Source organism: Columba livia, chromosome 11 (assembly GCF_036013475.1).
Source record: "Columba livia isolate bColLiv1 breed racing homer chromosome 11, bColLiv1.pat.W.v2, whole genome shotgun sequence".
Lineage (NCBI taxonomy): Eukaryota > Metazoa > Chordata > Aves > Columbiformes > Columbidae > Columba > Columba livia.
The window spans coordinates 7,912,501-7,932,949 of NC_088612.1; the positions used below are offsets into that span (position 1 = coordinate 7,912,501).

Below are 20,449 nucleotides of genomic sequence, written 5' to 3' on the forward strand. Positions count from 1 at the left end.
TTTTAGCTGCCTGTGCTCTTTGTCTTTCCCTCTTTTTTTCATTCAGCTTGCAAGAATCTACTACTTCTCTGGCCTACTGCTATTTACCTTAATAATGCTCAGTAAATCTATTATTTTCCAGCCTTGGGAAACTTTGGCTTTTATTTTCTCTTATAATCCCAGAGCTGATACTCAATGACAGCAGAAGAATATTAAGGTGCTGGAAGAGATTCACTTTCCTTCTTATCATTCACACGTCTTCCAACATTTGCAAGGTGGGAAAAAGTGAGTTTTGTGCCTAAACGAGGATCAGGAGTCAGAACTGAGGTTTTGTTTCTTACTACAATAGTGACTGGAAGTAGAGATATGTCATCTCTCTCACATTTGTGTCTCAATTTCCTTATACCATCACCCTATGTGCTACATACTAAAATGGCCACATTATGTAACTCCCCCTCCCAAACAAACAAATAAACCACAAAACAGCAGTCCCCATTTGTGATTAGGAAAATAAATGCCTTGTTTTACTTTCTGGTGACTAAAACTGTGAGAAACTCAGTGGTTTCCCTATGGTCATGTAGAAAATCTGTGGAAGAGCAAGGCCCTGAGATCAGCTCTGCCCGATATCCCACTTATATTTTATACTATGGTTGATTTTTCATTACTGCAGTAGTTACCTCCTAATCTAATGACAGTTACTCCACTCACCAGGGGCATGTAAAGACCAATTCATTCCAGATTGGAAAGTTCTTTGAGAAACCCTGAATGGAAGGTTCTATAGAGGTTCAATGTGTTATTAATAATCTCTCCTATCTGCATAAATCTCCACTGAATCCTCCCGGTATCATTAAAAGTAAAATAATCCCTCGGCACAGTTGAAGAGCTCAAACGTTCTTTTCCCTTTGTAGGTGTCTGGCTGTTTGCTAAATGGAAATAAAAGGCCACACAAAATGCTGACATCTTTTTGTGACCCTTGCCGAACTACGTAGAGCTAATGAGTTTGTTTTCACTTTTGTAGATGAAATTTCCAGGGGCGGAGGGAATCCGGGGTGGTGCTGGGAAACCGCGGCACAGCTCCCCGGGAACTTGGCTGAGACCACCAAACTTGTTTCATGTGTGGCCTCTCCTTTTGCCTCATTGGACCAGAATTATTTAATGAGCCTTCTGAGAAACCGAGCTCTGGTCCCTGAAGCTGGAGAAGGATCGTGCGGTGCTCGACTACCAGACCACACAGTTTTCAGGCTCTCGTCTTTGCGAGAGACTGAACCGCTCCTTTTCCTTTCAACAGCTGACGGTGAAAGTGGGGGGAACGAGAACAATAACAAAACAAAATTGCTTCCCACAGCTGAGAAAATCATCCTCCCTTTATTATTTTTTCCCCTTTAGGAAAGAAATAAATAAAAGGGAAAGAACCCAAATGGGATCTCTCCCTCTTCAAACATACAAATGATCTTATGTTAGCAGTTGGGATTAAACATCTGTCTGGTGGTTATGTGATCATAACAGATGCTGTGTGCAAACGTTTCCTGCTAGCTTTGTTTTGGTTAATATTGTTTGTGTAGCACATTGGGTTGCATTCAGCTGAAGGGATATAGAGTGTGTTTTTGTTCCTCCCCCCAACTTCTGGTCAACTTCAAGCAGCTCCATCATCTTTTTAAAAAAGAAATTGGAGGCGGGGGTGGAGGGGAAGAGGGTCATTGACTGATGTCATGTGGAAAGTGATGTCATACCGTACTGATGAAATGCAATCCACCCGGGCTTTTAGCCTCTTTGATGTTATGTTAGGCCTTTTTCCTCTCTGTTAGGTTGCCCTTGGGTCCACTTGGCCCTGCAGCTGGAAATAAACACAGGGATATTGTAATGAATTTCGCTGTGCAACTGGAGGACCCTGGAGCTCAACTGCTCGGGATTTCCATTGTTCTTTCTGAGCAGCCGTGCTTCCAAATGGGGACAGATGGATGCTGACACTGCACTCTTTGAAGGGATGAAGGCTTTTCTGTCGTCAGGGTATTTTTATACCTCTTCTACATCTAGGGAAACTGAGGCACAGAGTGATGTCTTGAGCTGCCCTGGTCAGAGAGAACATCTACAGCAGGACAAGGAGCTACAAGTTTCTCACCCCCCAGCTTAATCTCTGCTCCATTAAATCTTATACACAAGTGTGAGACTGATTCACTTGTTTCTACCTGGCTGAGGAACAGACACTGTATTTCCGTATTTTTGCCCTGTCACCTTGTTACAGTGGCATCCAGCTGGACAACCCTGCTCTCTGCAAAGATCCCTTGCCTTATCTGAGCCTCTGATGTGGCTTAGAACAAAGATCCTCCTTCTGCAAAGCAACGCACCTTGCTCTCCAGACGCCACCCACGTCAGCATCCACCCACCGATATTCCACCTCAGCCCATAAATAAAGTAATCTCTTGGGAGGTCTGTATGCTTCAGCCAAAAATAATGACTATCAGTTCATGTCACTGAGAATAAATGTCCCTTTTTTCTTGTTATCACAACTTGCAAAGCCCTGCTGAAGCAGACACACTGAGTAGAAGGGTTCAGTATCCAAGGACAGGGCCTTGGGGAGCTCTCAGTGATGTGCAAAGGTAAAGGACCCACATCGCAAGAACTAAATAATCTTGCAAGTAGATGGGCTTGTAAATGATGCAGGTAGGGCAGATGGGTGGATATCCAGACCTGCTCAGCCGGAGGACTGACATCTATTCATTGAGCTCTGTCCTTCTGCCAGTTGTTTAACTTCTCTCCATTTGTCTGGTTGTGGTTGTTTGTGTGTTAACGTTTACCAATCAGTTCCAGCCAAAAAAAGATTAAAATTTTTCACATTAAATAACTTCTGGGCAGTCTTTTGCAAGACTGAGGGAGTCAGGGTCTTTTTTACTATAATTACTTTGAAATGTGACTTCCTTTTCCTGGAAAGGAGGGCTGGTCCAGTGAATGAAATACCCAGCTGGAAGCTGTAAAAGTTTTTGTTCAGTGACTGTTTCAACCTCAAACATTCCATATACAATCAAGAAATTAATTTTAAGTCCCTCGTGCCTCAGTTTCCCCAGTCGTAATTGTTCTTGATTGCTTTTTTAATAAACAGTTTTGATGAATCAACATTTCTCAGTGGAAATTGTTCATTTAAACATCCTTCTCCCACTCTTTCCAGCACTCATATGATGCCTTTCTACTCCATGCATTTTTCTAAAAGTGATTCAATTAATCTCAATGAGTTGTTCAAATATGGTGATGAGGGTTGCATGGGGGTAGGTAGCTCCTTTTGGATGAGAAAAGACAAGAGTCCCACAGCCACCTTTTAGTGATAAATAGGAGGGTAATTGTATGAATGTTACATTTATGAGCTCCAGCTTATTTCACGTGTGATGGGAGTCAGTTGGAAATTAAAATTCATCCAACTGACTGTGACCACACACATAGTCCATTGGAAAGGAAAAGTATGTTTGTGCAATTGTATTTCCATCTCCAAAACAGCCTTAGCCTTGCTGGGCGGCCAAGGTCAGGTCTATCCACAGTCATCTCCTTCTGGTTGGCGAGGAAGGAGGTGGTGGCTCTTGGGGATCTCCCACATCGCTGAATTTACCTCCCCATTTCCAGCGCGTTGCAGCAGAAATAAGGAGGCGCAAGACTGAGTCCTGTGTTTTTGTGTGCAGCGGTGGTTGCGTTAGGGGATGGAGGAAACACCTTGGCAGAGCAACATGGGGGAAATTTCCCCTCCAGGACTTTGTGCTGTAGATCGTGACCAACCAGTGAACCTCCACATCCAGACACTGCCTTGGCCAGTGTTAAATCTACTGAGAAATGGCTTTAGCTAAGTCACCTGCAACAAGATACCGGCCAGGGTATCCTCACAACTGGCTATTTCTCGTGTCACCAAGCATATAAAATTATTCCACATGTTCGCATCCACTAATTCAATAATCTAGTAATATAAATTTAGGTAATAGACATTAATACCATGTTTCAAAATGCACCCACAACATTTATTTCTCTCTCTCAGGGAAGAAAAAAAAAAAGCAGCACACATTGTGAGGGCTCTCCTGATGAAATAATAAAACCCATTCTCATCTAGAAAAAAGAATCATTATAGGAGGATGGTAATTTACTTTATATGACCTTCAATTGATTATTCTGGGCCTGCTACACAAATATCACAGGAGCTATTGATCGTAAAACCTACCAAATAGATCTCTAATAGCTTTTACTGAGGAAAAATAATTATGCTAGCGCTGTGGTCAAACACACATAAACCAATGTGGAGGTATTAATGTATAGTATTATTACCCATCTGTCTGAGAAGTATGGGGAAGACGCTTTGCAGTAACACACTATGTCTAAGCACCATGAAGGCTCAATATCTGGCTAACAATTACAGCCAGTTATACTGAAAAATTGATTACTGTAAGTAAAAGCTAAGACTGGAAAGCAGAGGCTGGAGCTTGCTTAATAAAAGTAAAATAATAACAACCATCATCCTAATTGTGGAGGAGTTCGGCCGTCTTATATACTTGGAGTTGAAAATTGAATTTTCCTCTGGTGCCTGCGGCAGGGCATCATTTCAGAAGTAAAGGTGTCCACCTTGGCTGGCCTGGAGATGGGTGATCAATACCTGTAAAAGGCCAGGTTGTCTCAGCAATGAACAGACCATCTGTCTCGAAGGAAAAGAGCACAAAGAGTCAAAAGCCCACCACATCTATCTCAAAACCCTGAATAACGAACCGCACCTTTGCGAAAGTTTGGGAGTCTGGTGGGGAGGAGTGTTGTGGTGGGTACAGATTGTGATGGGGCTCATTGCTGCTGTTTCTTCTAAAGAAGCCGATTCCCACATGGGAACCTGGCAGTGGTTTTGCAACGAATTTCATTGGCAGAAGGATCAAAACCTAAATGCTGTCTCTGTGCCATGACGAAAAATTTAGATTTTTCTCTCTCTCTTTTGCCATATGTATACATTTAAAGGCATGTCAACATAAAAATCAGTTTGATTTTATATAAATCTTATTAAAATGTAAGTAAAGTTATTGTAACTCAAAGGAATTAGTGAGAAAAGTAAATTTTCCCCTGTTTTTTCAGTTTCGTTTCCCTTGTGCTTTGTATAGCTCCTTCTACTGTTTCTGTTACAGTAACTTAGCTCCACTTTCTCTTACTCTCTGGGTCTCATTTCACAGCATAGGGAAATTAAAGAAAAAGCACAAAACCACCACAAAACTTTTTTTCTTAATAGGGTAATGAAAATGTAAATTTTTGAGTAACAGAAGGAGGTTTTCTGATTTGGTGTTTCATGTATGGTACTTTTAATGTATTAAAAAATATTAGATTTCAAGCTGGCAGAGTCCCTTAGAAATTAGTAGTAAATAATATTCTAGTATTCCGAGGTAATGCCTGAAAGACGATTTATAATCAGGCTACCAAAGCAATTGCTCAAATGTTTTTTTTTGTCTGGGAAGCAAGTAATAATTAGTGGAAGGCTAGCATCGAAAGCCCATTTCTCTTTTTAATAAAGAAATGCACATGCAATCAAAAATGCAGAGTGCAAGGATGCTAAACTCAAGGGATCCATACTAAAGACGGAAAAAAAATGCTAATTGAAAGACGTGCTGAGAGAGACAGAGGAATTTTTTCATTCCCAATTTTGGTTTAAAGGCAGACAGATTGCAGAGTATCATCCTCTGAGCGAAGCTCCGAGACTGAACTGAGGGGACCAGAGTTCACCAGTAACTCATCCCGCGCCAGGAGCTCCATCCCCACGGCAGAGCCCGGGCTCACGAGGGCTCTCCCAGCCCTTCAGAAACAATATGGTTCAAATGTTAATTTCTCTTCCTTTTGGTTTGTACCAGTTTGTGCTGTTAACAAAGTAACACTCAAAGGCTGGAGTCACTACTATCTTTGTGAATGATTTATGATTTGCACTCTAGAGATAAGCAATTTCCATGCCAAAAAAAGGGCTTTTTTTTTTTTCTCCCACGTCTTTTTTTTTTTTCCTTTTACAAGTAGACTGTCATTGCTATAACAAGTGAAAATAATCACTAGCGAGACCTCTGCTGCTTATTGGGGCTGTTTCCCTTTTGCTTTTGTGTGGTTGCAGGTGGTGAAGTGTTGATGGGCCCAACTCTCTGGATTTACATCAATAATGATTTTTGACCCAAAATGTGAGTACATCCCAGTCCTGGGGAGCATTGCCTAGACCTGCCCTGATCTTGAAACCAGTATCAGCTTAAAATCAGTAAGATAGCATAGGTAAGCTGCTGCTCACCAAAATGAGTAGGTCCACAAATGTCATCATTTCAGGTAGACGGCAAATGCTTTGAGTTTTCCCCCTTCTCCTCTTCCTCAAAACCCTGTTATTTTTGTCAAGTTTTCTGGACACTGCATATTTTCTGCCTAGCAGAACAGCCACGTCTTGGGTATGATTAGAGATAAAGAAGACAGTCGGCTGTCTTTCCTGGAAAGGAAGGTGCAGAACAATGTGGTTTATCTGTACCCAAGATATATTTTCTCCTATCTCCAAGATGTTTTCTTGGTTTGAGAGTATTTTTGTCCCAAAGAATACAAAAGCAATGGAGCAACAAAACTCCATTGCACCTCAGGGTTATGTATGTTCTTTCTCCAAAAGACTTGGGAAGATTTGTAAACTATTAAGTTTTTCAGCAGATTAATATTAAAGGTATAAATTTTTGAAGTTTCATTGGGAAATTGATTAAGAATCAACTGGCAACGTATATCTCAGTCAGCATTTCTGGGGGTTTTTTGTTTGTTTTTCTTTTGTTTGTTTTGTTTGTTTGGGTTTTTTGTTTGGTTGGTTTGGTTTTGTTGTTGTTGTTGTTATTGTTTTTCCTTAAAATGCCATGAAGAATTCTAATATACCATATAAAAAAAAGCATTCCTGGTATCATAATTAATTTTTTTTAAATGAAGTAATTTACAATTTACATATGCACAGTGTCTCATTTTGCCCCTGTATTAATTAAAACCAGCTAAGATTGTTCAGAACTTCAACTATGTCCTGTCCTGGCACATCATAATCTGCAGAACACTTCATGACAAAATCACAGATGTTCTTAGTACGATGCAGCTGAAGGGCGAGTCTTATCAGGAGCTATAAATAGAAACTTTAAAAAACCCCCACGTATTAAAAAAAGTACAAAAAAAGAATACCTGTCAGGTTTAGAAGGGAAAGATGAGACTCTCCAGGAAAGCCTAACCAAGAAGTTACACTTCTGGATAATTAATATTCTGAATATCATTAACAATTGATTTTTTGCTGCTTTTATTGAGCTATTTTCAATGGCCCCTATAATTTACAAAGAGGAATGAGGCAACTTCAGTAGCAAATTTGAGGGTCAACCCTGGGCTCAGTTGTGTTGATGGGTGTCTTTCCATTGACCTCACTGTCTCACCGACCACAAATGTGGTTGTTATGGGGAAAAGCACTATGTGGGTGGTGGTGTCCTGCCATACGAGGATTAAATGGACAGCCAGACACTGGAAGAAAATGGCAGCATTTAGGTGAGACAGGAATTTAAGTCTAGAATTTGAGAAAAATGGGTTATAAGAAAAAAAAGAATATAGAGCAGGGAAGATAGGTAAGAAGGCAAATATTAACTAATGGGAAGAAAAGCAGAGGGACAGAAGCAGTGAGTGTTTAAATGGCCATGTGTGTGCTGCCTGTGGCAGGAGGGAAGGTCCTTGGATAGAAGCTGACACAGTCACGTGGAACTTAAAATTTTAGCTGGTAGGTACAATTAACCCTGGTAATTATTTTGTCACCAAAACATCTCACTGGTACTCAGATGGTTTTCATTTACAAACGCAGCACAGGACCACCAAGGCAAACTCAATTCACAAACGGAAAACTGTAGCACAAAATCACCCAGTTTTTCTACATTCTGGAATGGATTTCAGCTCCTGTCTCAGAAACAATGACAGCGAGAGAGAAACCGCGACCTCCCAAAATCACAAAAAAGAATACCTGTCCGTTCCTGACTTTAAGACATTTAGCTGATTACAAGGACACTGTTAACGGTGTTATTCTTACTCAGCAATGAGAGGGGGGAAAGGAAGAGAGCACACGGGTGCGGGGTCAGGGTGCAAGGCTTTCCTGCCGATCCGCGTCCCACCTGCCCTGGCTGATGGGTTTTAGTGGCTGTCGGAGCCGCCGCGAGCACGGCGGGAGGATTTGGGGATGATTAATTGCCCTGTCTTCTGAGCCGCGAGTTGGGAGCAGCGGGGTTCTTCGCGTATGTAAATACACGTGGGCTCAGCGCTGTACTGGCAACCGAATGAAATGAAGAAAAAGACTTAACAAAAGGACTCGACTCTGAATGTTTAGATGTTGGAGATTAGTTTCTATTATGTCCCAGTGGGAGAAAAGAATATGTCATATGGGAAACTGGATAGGCTTCATGTTGCAGAGAAGTGAAGGAGGCGGCTTCCCGAGCGCGGCTCGGCTTGTGCTACCACTGGAATAAGCTCACAGAGCCCCAAAAAGCCCAGGTGCTTACACTGGTTATAAAATATAACTCTAACGTCCCATGAGTTCAGTTGTGATCTCTGCTGTGAGCAGTGCACAGCATATACATATATATAAAAACCCCACCTTTAGAATTCAATCGTGCACATAAATAGTCCATTTCTGCCTTTCTTACTTATATTCGATTCATATGTGCACATCTGTTGTTATATTGCATGGCATTAAAGTCATAACAGAGCCTCTTTTGTGTAGAAATGTAGGCGCAGAACTCAGCAAGCAAAGAAGCATCCCGTAAACTGCAAGCCTCAAAAAGAAGAAAAGTTTGATCTTTTTGGTGGATAATGTGAAACGAAACATTCCTCTAGCATTCTGCTTCCTCACGAAGACTATGATTTTGGTCTCATTTTTTATGTCTCTGCGTGTGCATTTTTGCATAAATTTTTGCATCACAAAACACTTATTAGATGGGAGTAAATCTTCCTTAATATTTTTGTAACTTCTGTGTGTTTAAAAATCACCTGCAATTTGCTAGGTGAAATATTTTCTGTGGCACTGTGACAAAGGAGGGAGACCAGATGTTTTCAGAAAATTCATTTTTTAAACTGTTTGGGTTTTGATGTTTTTTCTTTTATTTTATTTTTTTTCCTCTTTACACACTTATAGAACAAGCTGTAAAAACAGTGCTTGAAGAATGAGCTGATTTAAGAAAAAAAAAAAGATAGTCAAAGAATTTGAAATAGGAAAGATTTTATTTTGGATATTCTTTCACCAGAGGAGATTATTATTTATAGGCTGCATCATATATCTTGCTTGGTAATCAGCAGTAATATATGTCCAGCAATAGTAGAAAAATGAATTTCAGTAGTATCTTGTATTTTAGAAAAAAATAAATTATGAAACACTTAAGAAAAATGAAATAAAACTAGTGATGAATCTGCAGCCTCAGAAAATCAGATAAACAAAATGTTCCAGTTAGTTATTGCCACACTCAATAGCAGTACATGAAATTGTATTACAGGCTGTGAAATGAAATAATCCCAGTCTGTGACAAGCTGGTAGAATTTGCCTGAAACTCCCCAGCCTTTTAGCAGATTTGGATCCCTCCAGGGACTGGGCTTTGGGGCTTCTGCTGAGTCACAGAGGCAGGAGGTTCGTCACCTAATCCCGACATAACAGTGATAACGCAGAGGTGGTGGCTGAACCCAGAGGATCAAGGGCGTGGATTGAGCCATTCAAAGCAGGAACTTAATTACAGCCGAGGTTAGAGGAACGGTTGCTCCGAACCTGCCATTGTTTTATTGTTAATGTCTGTTTTAATCTGTCCAAATTTCAGTCAGGGCAAAGTTGGGTCACTAACATCTGAATGATGCTAGAGCTTGAGTATTGTAGATTTTAAAAATACAAAGTCACTACAAGGGTAGGGAATTCCTTTTTTTTTTTTTTCTTTTTTTTTTCCTCCTCAAATATTCCTTCTCTCTGTGTGGAAAATTTGTATTGCTTTTCTAAACTATGAAATAACATTTAAAAATGTATTCCTGTTTTCTTGCACCTTTTTACAAGCGCTCCAGCACCCAGTAAATAAAAGTAGCAGCCTGTGTCCCTTTTAGCAAAAGCCATATATCTGCTCAGACTTGTAATTTGCTCCGTTTATATCCTTTGCCCTTGAACTCTGGTTATTAACGCAATGTTTCTCCAAATGATGCCATATAACTCTGCTCCAAGCACATTCCTACTGACACCACAAAAACAACAAAGCCAGCTGAAAAAGGGAAAAAAAAAAAAGAAAGAAAGGAAGGTGAATTGCGTGCGACGGAGAACATTACTCAGAATGATATAAGTTACAGAGTTTCTTGTGTTACAGGGTTGGAATGTGGGTTAGAGACCTCACCCACCTTTGACCACCTCTTCTCCAAAAATCTTCTAAGTGGCTTTCAGCAGCTGTTTACCTGTATTCAGAGATAACCTCTTTATGCTGAGCAGAGATCCTGCTAAAGGGCTGCTGTTGTGTTGGAGAGAGGCAGGTTGTCACACTGGTAAAAATTTCCACAGCACTACATTGGGACTATTGATTAGGCTAAAGAACTTGCAACATGCTGCTGAAAACAAAAGTGAACCAGAGGACGGAAAAATAAAATAGAATTGGGGGATCAACAGGTGGCCGGGGTAAAGCATTCTTCCAGGAAGAAAGGAATACCTGTGGCAATATCTGCTCTGTCATAAAGCAGTGTAGAAATCTAAGGGGCAATTAGTGTTGTTCAAACCACTTTGGCTTAAGTATTACCAGACAGCGAAAAAAATGCTCCTCGCCCCAGTGCCTCCCTCTTAATCTTCATGAAGGAAGGATTCTGTTGAAATACGGATCTTTAGATGCATTGCATTTGCTTTCCTACTTTACTACTCAGTTTCATTAAATAATAAGATACTATGGCACCATCTAAATATTGACTGATTTTTATTAGTCTTTCCATATCTGTTTGGCCAGCTGACAGCAAGGCCTTAGGCAGAGGTCTGGGCTTACTTTGATGCCAAGGAGTTCTTTAAGAGCATGGACAAATCGTTATCTCTTAATGTGATTTCATTTCTCTTTTTACCTTGTCTGATCTGTTTAGATTGCAAGGTCTTCTCAACAACAAATGTAGTCCTGTGCATTTGTAAGACTTTGGCTATGATCCGGCAGTCCTGCTAGTGCAAAGAGCTGAAGATAAATGGCATTGCTGGATTAAGATGATGTATGGGAAAAGCGAAAGGTATAAGCTACCTCAGTGACACCACAAATTTCATGAACAGGTTTAAAAGGACCCAATTCCTTGTCAATTTTGAAAATTCAGGAAATCTTGCAAAGAGGGTCACGCTTGTGAAAATCCCAGCTCCCTTTCTTTAGGATTGCTTTTCTGATATATCTCAGGTAAACCTTTAATCTGCTGAAGACACTGTAAGAACATGTCCCTGGTCATTCTCCATTCCCCGTTCTCATGTCCATTTGGCACAACTTTGGGGGGGCAGAGTGTATTGGCGGGGGGGGAGGTTCAGCATGAAATCAGTGATCCCACTGCTGGAATACTCTAACACTGAATTTCTCAGAATTTGCTCTGCTCTAAGATAGTGTTCTGGGGGCACAGCTTTAACACCATAGAGAGACTGAGCACTGGGAAGCATGGGAAGAAGCAATCAGAGTGGAGCAAACACCAGGGGAAACAAAAGGTTCAAATGAAGATGTATGAAGTTTTATTTAGTTTTAAATACATTTGCTTTGATTGTATTTTCTCCCCTTCTGCTTCCAGGAAACAAGTTCACTGTCAGGAATACTCATAGACCAGCATGGGTATTTTAATTTATTATTTTAGTTACCTTAAAGAAAGGAGTGGAGAAGATTCCCAGAAAACTAATTTTGATGTTATAAATATTTGAACTGGAAGCTAAATTCTCAGAGATGCTTCAGCAGTTAAAAGACAAGCAACTTGCCCAACTGGTACTTTTTCTCAGAATTAACCAAGTGAAGACTGAACTCATTTCTGCTACTGGTTCAGCTACAGAATAATGTGAAATAATTATATTGCAGTCAATAACTACATACAATGAACTATTTCTTGCAGTTGACTCTTGTGAAAGTTTGTAAATAACTTTTTAAAATTAATTTTTGCTAAAATAAAATGTTGTTCGGATTGTTATAACAGTGGGAATGGCACGTTTCCCTGTTGCTGCTCTGCCTGGCTCCTCTCATTGCTCTTCTGCTGCAGCCCTTTCCCTTTTCTGTGACAGCATTGACTTGACTCTGGGCCTTCAGTTTTAGGAAAACAGTAAAATTCAATTTTGCCTGTACTTCTGAGGAGCTGTGAGCCAGATCATGCTGTTGCTTTTTGCATTTGAACAAATTTTCCATTTTGAGCTCTCTGCATGTGAGAGAGAAAAGTGGAAGCAGATAGCTCAGCACAGTCATGGTCTAAAAAAGAAATCATCAAATTTTAGACCAAGCTGGTAAGCTTGACAAAAGCTCAGTGCAGTATATTTCCATGTTAGCCAGGTCAATACAAGATGACAGATTGAAATACCATAGGTGACTCACAGAAGACATTTTTGGGCAAACTGCTATCCTTGGATAAAATTAAATTAAAAGACACCTTACACTGGGTCATGTGTCTTTTTTTTTTTTTTCCTCCTTTCTTTTCTTTTGGTTCCTTTTTAAAACTGGATTGTTATCTCATTTTCAGAAGACTATCACTTTTATCCTGACTTGTCAAACAGCTATTACCATCAAGATGATGAGCTTGATATGTGCAAGTACTGATTAAGGGGATAGTGCAATTGCTCTTCCTCTACCTTGAAGGAGTAATTTTCCTGTCTGTCTAGTAAGTGGAAGAAAAAAAGCCGGATTTCTCCTTATCTGTGGAAGAAGGAGGTTGTCTCATCTTTCTCTGAGCTCTCAGGAGCAGTCAGATCTGGTCAATACCTGCCTGGCTTCCAGACCTTCTCCAATGGGATGCAGATGTTCAAACTTCTAATGCTGCAAGAAAGCAGAAGCAGATTGAAGGAGTGACAGTCCTCAGGAACACTGAACCGCACCCAAAGAACAATTTTAATGGCTTCGTGTGGTAGGAGCAGATAATTTTCGACCATGAGGTAAACCAGCTTGAAGGTGCTAATGACCTATGGAACTTGTTGCAAGACAAAGGTTTGGAGGAAAAAACCTTCAGATTAAGTCTAATACACCAACCAAAATTCTCCCTGGTGATCTCTGTTGGATACAATACATTTCAGACCCGGGCCTGGTTTAACTGTGAAGTGTTTTTGTGCTTCACTACACAGATGCTGTGCTTCACCGCAAAAGGGCAGCACTACTGTGATGATAGAAATGATTCCTTTAGAGCAGAGGCAATGCCAGCTCAGGCAAAACTTGTGCAAGATTTGAATAATAGGGAGATGCATCTGTTGGTATATTTGGACAGAACATTTATTTTGGATGAACAAAGATCACCCTAATTCTGGTTCAAAACAAGAGTAAAATGCAAAGTATGCAGCTGAATATTGTTCATATCAGAACATATATCTCGGTAAAGGTCCTGAAAAAATGAGTATTTATATACATGCATTATATAAATACATTTAAATATACTTATGCTTCTCTTTCTCTCTGCCTCTTTTCCTTTCTCCTTCTCCCTGTGTGTGTGTATGCTTATATATATATATATATATATATTTATGTTCTGCAAATTTGACAATCTTGTAAGTTTTTTGGAACTTTTACTGCCTGTTCTTTAGAAAAACAGCTAAAGCTACAAAACCACATGAAAATCCTAGCATAAAATGAAAGACAAAAGCACTTCATTGCACCCAGATTTTGTCACTTCAGACAGAGGAGATTGCCAACTTTCCAGTTTGGGCAAAATTTCCAGGAAGAGCCTCAGAGCTTATTAAAACTGCTTTGGCTACAATGCCTGTGGGGAAATGCAAACCGAACATCTCTCTCCGAGCTGCCTGGCCCTCCTGGTCACCAGTGAGCTTGTGCTGGGAACTTCTCTGTTTCACTAGAAATGTGGCTGGTTGGTGCCCGTTGGTTCCACAACAGCAGGGCAGGGAGGTTCACAATGTTTTGGGTTGTGTGTGTGAGGCTGTGGAGGAGGGAAAGAGGTTGAGGGAGAGTGACAAATCTTCAGTGAAGGTTCATTTGGAATTCTTATGTCGATCCACCAGCCAAGGCAGTGTATCTCCTGCATAAGACAACCCAGATTCACCTACAGACGCCTGTGAGTGCCATCTCTGTGTTTTACCATCAATAAAATAAAGACCCGGCCCATTTTGCCTGTCAGAGAAGGGTTCCAAATCAGCGTCATGTGGAAATAAAGGAACTGCAGCAAGATGTATGCAAAATCCCTAAAAAAGGCAGATCTATCACCTATAAAATAAATTATCTGAGGAGCGACTTTTTTTTTTTTTTTTTTTAATTCTAAAGGATGCACTAAGAGCCCTCATTGTGGAATATCTATCTCAACATGGTAAATAGATGCGTTAGACACAGAGTGACATATGGGCAGATAAATACAGCCATAACTGGTAGGCAAAGTAAGTGCATGCGGCATGTGTCAGTATTGTCTGGTAATTCAGAGCTGTCATAAAACTGTCCCACTTATGATGTTACAGCATTTTTAAGAAACATGAATTTGCAATTTAAACTCTGCTAAATGAAAGCAGGAAGTTACAGGTTACAGAGCTGCATGCAAACAGGGGAACCAAGACGGGGTTTTTGCTCAAACCTGTTTCAGCAGGTACGAACTGTGAGGATGCCCTGAATACTTCAGTGTTACCAGGAACACTGAGTGTATGGGGGCGATCAGCCTGGAAAGCAAATAAGAGCATTTTTAATCTAAGAAATGTTTGGGAAACATAATCCTAGTTCTGCTACCAGGAATTTCAATGTGAATCAAAATCCTGTCATTAAAACTCAGATAGCCACCATCCTGCTAAAGCCCTGAGAAATTTTGTTTCCCCTTTCTTCACCTTCTCTTTTTTTCCTCATTTGAATAAAATACACTTAAAGATACAACCAAGTTTTTTTGTTGGTTCAGATTTGTTGTTACTGGCAGGGGTTTCTTTACCTCTACAGAAGTTTCTTTGGAAAAACGTTTTAAAAAATGTCTTTGGTTCCAGAGCCACACTGAAGAGTAAGTCTGCTAGCTTCATCTCATATACTGTCTCCCCGGGAGTCTGAACTAAATGCATAATTTAAAGAGCCCTTAATCTGCAATGTCATTCCCATTTGGTCGGAGGCAGCCTTCACTTTATGATGTTAACTTTCCCAGCAAAGGGCAATGGTAGTTTTTCCGAGGATGCACTTAGAAGCAACATCTCATGTAAACCATTTATTCAAGGTGTCCTGACATCCCAGTATAACACTGGGTGACAATGGATAACCTTCATCAAGTTCTCCCATGGGAGAGAGGCATTTGTGGCAGTGAAAGTGCCGCACAAAGCCAACAGTAATATATAAAGGGCTGTTGAGGAGGGGTGGGAGATAGGAGGAGCAAAACAGCAAGCAGAGACTTAAGCCACATTATTTTTCATTCTGCATGTTTCACGTGAGCATCATATCTGCTGTAGGTATGTTCTGTAGCAGCCGGTGCAGACCTTTCACTAGGAGTCAGGTCCGAGCCATGGCTGGCATGCACTGGCCATGTCTCGCAGCCTGCTAGCCCTGCATGAGGAGAGCTGGATCAGTCCCATGGCCTGCTGCTCTCTCTTATTAACATGCATCGCGTGTTGATTTCAGCCCCGAGTTCTTTTTGTAATTTAAGGGGTGCAAACCGACCTTTAAATGGGGAGGGCTGTTTCCTTTTTAATTAAATCTCCAGCCAAGCAATTTGCCTTTCCCATCCTATTGAGTTTTTCATCAATTGTTTTTCTTCCCCTTGTGCTATAGCAAACCACAAGTGCCTTATTACAGTAACTATCACACTGTTCCTGAGCTCTCTCACCCTGAAGGTTGCTTTTAAAGTGCAAACACACTTCCAAAGATATGCAACAAGCTAACACCCCAGGATGTATTAAGACCCATTTTGTTTTACTTTAGCTGCACATTAACAACAGGATGAGATACCCACAATAAAGGATATTGAGACATCTTTCCCCCAGGATATAAGGAGATTCAAAGTGGCATTATGTGTGATAGATGCAATTGTAGGAAACTTCGTGTGTATCCTTGCATATCCCTGGTCAAACCACTCATTCTTCTTTCACAGTCTTTATTCTGTCTATCACCAGATACACCTTCATGGAAAGAAAACTTAAGAAGCTATGAGTGTCTTACCCTTCCTCTTTAGCAACACCAATAGAGCACATGCCCAGTCACTAGTAAGGGAAAGACCCTTTTACACCTTCCAGCTCTGTTCATCCCTGGGCTATACAACAGCTCATTATGCAGCAGAACTGACCAAAATTCTTATCGTTGATTGAGTGTGATCTCCAGGATGGTGAGAGTTCATACTGAAATTCCTTTCAGAACCAGGGCAGCACTGAGTGAGGTGGAGGCGCTTGACCCCCTTGCACAATTTCTGATGTCAAATAACGTGAGCTGAGGCTCAGACTTTTCCCATGATCAGGATCTGTAGGGTCTCCATCCTTTACCCAACTGCCTAGCTCCATATAACTCAAAGGAACTTAATTGCTTGTGAGTTGTAGGCTAAAAATAAACCTCACATCATATATATCAGTATCTACATGACAATTCTTCTAATACAAATAGAAGGAGAACAGCCAGTTTGGCTCAGGAGAGTCCCAGTCTCAAGAATGTTTTATTCCTAGCTCTGCCACCAATCTACTAAGGCAAGTTGCAAATATCTTTAAACATCTTTATATTTCTTTTTCCTAGTGCATTGTCTCCTAAATCCATTTAGATTGCAAATTATGTTTCACAAGGATCTTGACAATGTGCCTGCACAATAATCATTTAAATATGGTCATTGTGTATTAGAGCCTTTAGGAAAGAGGAGTAAGCACAGGAGACTGTGTGCATTTTTCTGTTGGTCATTTCTGTGTTACAGAGCATGGGATGTTTGTGTGCATTTGTGTGCACATGCAGCCTCTGTCCTCTCTTCCTTCTTGCCCTCTTTCCTGGACTAGTTTTGGCCTTTGGAGGGCGACAGGTCCTGCTTCAGCTCCATCCTACCAGCACCCCCAGCCCCCTCACACTGGCAGCCACTAGATGGGGAGCTCGGCTAATGGGTCCAGTTCTGCTCAGAGCCTGGTCACCATCTGGCAGACAAAAATCAGAGGGAGGGGACTCCTCTGCAGCAACAAAGTAGGCCGCCCCGTCTTCAAATTGAGGATAAGAACAAGTGATGGAGTCTCCGGCCACAGCTTGAAAGCAACCCATCAATGTCATCTTGAGTTAAGTACCTGATGCTGGCACTTTGCTGCAGTTCTTGGGGGGATAAGGGCTCTGACAGGGTCATTGTTTCAAGTGGAGTTCAGTCTTTTGTTTGCCATAAACGAAGAAGACAGGAAGTCAGCTGTGAGGTTTAGGAATAATATTTAGATAATTGTGAGATATCTCATCTTAAAGTTCAAACTGATTGAACCTGAGCTGAGTTTTGAGTCAAACTTTGTTTACAGGTCCATCATCTTTGTGGCTGACTCTTGCAAAGAGGAAAAGAGAGAGAGGAAAAAAAGAGTCAAAGAGAATCAGCCAAGACTTACAGTTTCTTTCTGACCTTGGCAAGAGGGAAAAATCCATATGGAAAATAAAACAATAAATAATAATAAATAATAACACCAAGAGTGATACCAACATTCCAGGAGCCAGAAAATAAAAATAACACTCCACTGTACCCGCATTCTGAATAACTCTGCACATGACTATCTAACCTGAGCTTCTGCAAAAATCAACCAGGAAGGTGCTCACACCAAACGCAGCATGAGCCTTGCGTTTAATCGGTTACTGTAATAAACATATAAAAAAAGATTTTTTTTCATGAGAGGACAGAGCAGTGGCTACATAAAAGGACATCAAATGACACATCCTCCATCTCCCAGCAAATAAAAAAGCCATCAGCTCATAACAAGGCGGTGATAAAAGGTGCTGAGGCCAGTAAGATTAAGACTTTGTAATAAGGTTCGGGCGCCAAAACTGACAGCCATTTTCTTTTATATTTATCATGTCTTCACATTGGGGTGAGAAGCCAGGAGTCTGTCCCATTGCTGGCTAGAATTTATAGCAGCTCCATTATTAGGAGATTGCACTGAAATGGGGCAGAGGTATGGTTTTCTGAGAACGCTACAATAGCCTCCTACATTATACACTTGACAGGTTTGTCAGCGCTTAGTAACAAGCCTTGTAAAGTACTTTAATATCATTAGCACTATTTTCTTAATGTGTCTGCTCTCCTAGCAGCCTGAAAATATCATATATCATGGTCTGGAGGAAGGCATACATAGCTATCTCTCTCATTCTCTCTCTCTGTCTTTTTTTTTTACTTTCCCCCTGAAATTTGATTTTATTGCCACACATTTGGTTGATGTTTTAATCAAAATAATGTAGCCATTTTCCTTTATTGATTAACAAGTAAATATGTATAAATATGTAGTTAGGGGTGGGCAACCCTTTTAGAGGATATTGGAAACAACATAATTAATGGCTTCCTCATCTAATTACAGTGCACGTGTTACATCTCCCCATTGTTTTTCCTGGTGATTCTTGTTTTTTTTTTTTCTTTGTTTTTTTTTTTCTCTGCCCCTCCAACAAGAGAGGTCTGTTGCCAGAATGTCTGTGGATTTCATACAAAGGGCCAGGGGCTGTGAGCCGGAAAGCAAAACAAAACAAAATAAAACAAACCCAAGCCCTTGGTCACTTTACTGAAAACACGGGTGATATCGCTGCTCTTTCAACTGACCACACGCCCCATCACCCCTTAATTCACCGTTCTCGGCAGGTGATGGTGGTGCGAAGCTGGTATGTTAACTTTAATTTCTTTTAAATATCCAAGACATGTATGTGTGTATTTATTTATTTATTTAGAGCGTTTCCTCGGATGCTTTGACATATGAGTTAAAGCATCATTTGGAAGCCAGGGCTTCACAAAGCAGGGGGTTGCCCTCTGCAGAGAGGGTTGGAGGTCAAACTACCTCTAAAAAGGCATATATGGCCTAATGGATATCTACTGTGCTCATGTCAAGAGATGTAAAGTCCACTTCCTATCACAACAATGCAAGGATTGTTTATAATTGTATTTGAAAATAAACATTTATTAAGTGCTCCGCAAATGCATGACATTATAAGCGGGGCTTTGAGCTCATTTGTGAACAGGATGTGCTTCTTAAATAGGAGTCATGTTTATTCCTGATGTTGTAAATATTCTCATGTATGACCTTAATCATAAAAATTCCTGCATTGTAAACAACTGCACTAAATCTATACAAAAAAAAAATGGGCTCAGGCAAGGAAAACAAATATGTAAATGAACCTCATCAAAGAGAGTTTTATTATCTTAAGTATGACCTCAGTCAAATGGCTTTATATCTTGGAGGATTGTTAAAGTCAAGTACACAATCTACTTCCGTACTAATGCTGGGACTAAAACATCAGTGCTTTTTAGCCCGCATTTCACTGATGTAACTGTAAAGCTTAAAAAACCCAATATTCTCCAAGTGTCCTGTGCTCTTGGTTTTACTGAACTAAAGAAATAAGGAACAGAAAAAAAATCACATTTGGGAGGGAGGAATGGAAGATCTACCATAACCTGATCAGGCTGATGGGTAGGGCGAAGAACAATTCTGGCTATGTTTCTGGCCATGTTTCTGACCGTGCAGATGTACGGATTTAAAGTGGAGCTACTCCTGATTGCTCTAGTGAGAACAGAGAAAAGGCCTTGCAGAGCCCAGCTTTGCTTTCTTGGAAGCCCTTCTCAGGATAAAGCAAATACATGAATAAATATCACCTCCTTGCCATTGCACTCCTTCTCAAGAACTGCAATATGCCACAGTATCTTCTAGGTTCTGCTTAGTTGACAGATTGATTTCAAGCTGATTTCAAGAAATGTTGGAACAGACACTTTTTTGAATAAAATTGATTGACCATATTCTTTAATAGATTGTCCTGGTTTTGGTTTTTTGTTGTTGTTTTTTTTTTTTTCTTCAGCAAACATGGTTTTGTTTTGTAAATATACTGTTTCAAAATTTGGATCAATTTACTGCCAGTTTAATCCAGATGAAAGGCAAACTTGGAATGGGTACTGTCAAATAAAAACTATAATGTATTTGTCTAAAGTGTTACCTGCAGCAATAATAATAATCTAGACAGTTAAGACCAATTTTTAAAACAACCCTCCAAAATATACTTTAAAATATTTCAACTAAGCCTGCATACTGTTAGTGGAGAGACCAAGTTCACTTTCTGGGTGTCTGTTCAGACATAATATAAAATAAATCTTTTCTACAGAAATTTCAAATAACGCAAAAGTTTTCAGTTTGGCTCATTTTGGGTCTTCCACCATCCTTTTAGAAATC

General features: G+C 40.4%; 1 long non-coding RNA gene across 2 annotated transcripts in view; it reads right to left on the minus strand.

Annotated features, from left to right (window-relative positions):
* The window catches only part of LOC110356553 (uncharacterized), a 110,996-nt gene that overhangs the window by 63,388 nt on the left and 27,159 nt on the right, over positions 1-20,449 (minus strand). For both annotated transcript variants that reach the window (XR_002409790.2, XR_002409792.2), the window contains exon 2: positions 1,710-1,813. This is a non-coding gene — a long non-coding RNA (uncharacterized LOC110356553). The remainder of the gene's footprint in view (positions 1-1,709; positions 1,814-20,449) is intronic.